Source organism: Schistocerca piceifrons, unplaced genomic scaffold, assembly GCF_021461385.2.
Source record: "Schistocerca piceifrons isolate TAMUIC-IGC-003096 unplaced genomic scaffold, iqSchPice1.1 HiC_scaffold_954, whole genome shotgun sequence".
NCBI classification, from domain to species: Eukaryota; Metazoa; Arthropoda; class Insecta; order Orthoptera; family Acrididae; genus Schistocerca; species Schistocerca piceifrons.
Window position 1 is genome coordinate 762,501 of NW_025729228.1, and position 2,500 is coordinate 765,000.

The following is a 2,500-nucleotide window of genomic DNA, read 5'->3' on the forward strand; positions in this document are numbered from 1 at the left end:
GGGACCCGAAAGATGGTGAACTATGCCTGGCCAGGACGAAGTCAGGGGAAACCCTGATGGAGGTCCGTAGCGATTCTGACGTGCAAATCGATCGTCGGAGCTGGGTATAGGGGCGAAAGACTAATCGAACCATCTAGTAGCTGGTTCCCTCCGAAGTTTCCCTCAGGATAGCTGGTGCTCGTACGAGTCTCATCCGGTAAAGCGAATGATTAGAGGCCTTGGGGCCGAAACGACCTCAACCTATTCTCAAACTTTAAATGGGTGAGATCTCCGGCTTGCTTGATATGCTGAAGCCGCGAGCAAACGACTCGGATCGGAGTGCCAAGTGGGCCACTTTTGGTAAGCAGAACTGGCGCTGTGGGATGAACCAAACGCCGAGTTAAGGCGCCCGAATCGACGCTCATGGGAAACCATGAAAGGCGTTGGTTGCTTAAGACAGCAGGACGGTGGCCATGGAAGTCGGAATCCGCTAAGGAGTGTGTAACAACTCACCTGCCGAAGCAACTAGCCCTGAAAATGGATGGCGCTGAAGCGTCGTGCCTATACTCGGCCGTCAGTCTGGCAGTCATGGCCGGTCCTTGCGGCCGGCCGCGAAGCCCTGACGAGTAGGAGGGTCGCGGCGGTGGGCGCAGAAGGGTCTGGGCGTGAGCCTGCCTGGAGCCGCCGTCGGTGCAGATCTTGGTGGTAGTAGCAAATACTCCAGCGAGGCCCTGGAGGGCTGACGCGGAGAAGGGTTTCGTGTGAACAGCCGTTGCACACGAGTCAGTCGATCCTAAGCCCTAGGAGAAATCCGATGTTGATGGGGGCCGTCATAGCATGATGCGCTTTGTGCTGGCCCCCGTTGGGCGAAAGGGAATCCGGTTCCTATTCCGGAACCCGGCAGCGGAACCGATACAAGTCGGGCCCCTCTTTTAGAGATGCTCGTCGGGGTAACCCAAAAGGACCCGGAGACGCCGTCGGGAGATCGGGGAAGAGTTTTCTTTTCTGCATGAGCGTTCGAGTTCCCTGGAATCCTCTAGCAGGGAGATAGGGTTTGGAACGCGAAGAGCACCGCAGTTGCGGCGGTGTCCCGATCTTCCCCTCGGACCTTGAAAATCCGGGAGAGGGCCACGTGGAGGTGTCGCGCCGGTTCGTACCCATATCCGCAGCAGGTCTCCAAGGTGAAGAGCCTCTAGTCGATAGAATAATGTAGGTAAGGGAAGTCGGCAAATTGGATCCGTAACTTCGGGATAAGGATTGGCTCTGAGGATCGGGGCGTGTCGGGCTTGGTCGGGAAGTGGGTCAGCGCTAACGTGCCGGGCCTGGGCGAGGTGAGTGCCGTAGGGGTGCCGGTAAGTGCGGGCGTTTAGCGCGGGCGTGGTCTGCTCTCGCCGTTGGTCGGCCTCGTGCTGGTCGGCGGTGCAGGATGCGCGCGCCTGCGCGGCGTTCGCGCCCCGGTGCTTCAACCTGCGTGCAGGATCCGAGCTCGGTCCCGTGCCTTGGCCTCCCACGGATCTTCCTTGCTGCGAGGCCGCGTCCGCCTTAGCGTGCTCCTCCGGGGGCGCGCGGGTGCGCGGATTCTCTTCGGCCGCCATTCAACGATCAACTCAGAACTGGCACGGACTGGGGGAATCCGACTGTCTAATTAAAACAAAGCATTGCGATGGCCCTAGCGGGTGTTGACGCAATGTGATTTCTGCCCAGTGCTCTGAATGTCAACGTGAAGAAATTCAAGCAAGCGCGGGTAAACGGCGGGAGTAACTATGACTCTCTTAAGGCATAGTTACTGGGCAAGTGAAGCGCAATACATGGGCCATGCCCTCTTAGCCTCTCCTTGCCTGCGGCTTCCCCCCTTCCCGTGGGCCCGCCGATACGCCAGTCCTTGATAGGACTGGTAAGCAGAGTGGAAGTCCGCACTTGGGGCTTTGGGGGGTTACCAGCCCTCCATCGCAAAACCCTTAATGTTGGGACAACAAGAGAAGAAAACACGGGTACCGGGCCTTCCGCTGAAGGACCCGGCCCAACAGTCCCGACTGCTAGCCTGCCAACCCGCCCTGAAGTAGAGCAGGCCGTGGAGCCATGGTTCCACTGCAGCATTTGCAGCCGTGCCTTCCGCAGCAAGATCGGGCTCGGACAACACCGCCGCCGCGCCCATCCGGAAGCGGCAAATGCGGAAATTACAACCGATAGGAAGAGAGCTCGGTGGGCGGAAGAAGAAATGCGGGAGCTCGCCCTGGCGGAGGCTAGGCTTCTCTGTGCCAGTGACTCCAAAGTCCTCTTTGCAAACCAGGAGCTTCTACCCCTGTTTCCGCACCGTACCCTGGATGCCATCAAGTGCAGGAGGAGGACGGTGGCACACAGGACGATGGTGCGGGAATACGTAGAGGAGCTGAGGCGGGAACAACAGACGCAGCAAGGTCTGCGCCATTCACCCGTCCCGGAGTCGCTGCCGGAGGGGCCACCCTCTCCGCCGGAGCTGGAGCGCCCGCCACAAACATCTATAGTCGACGAAGCTATATGG

General features: G+C 59.5%; 1 pseudogene; it reads left to right on the top strand.

Annotated features, from left to right (window-relative positions):
* Positions 1–2,500, top strand: part of LOC124773738 — a 7,816-nt pseudogene that overhangs the window by 1,128 nt on the left and 4,188 nt on the right.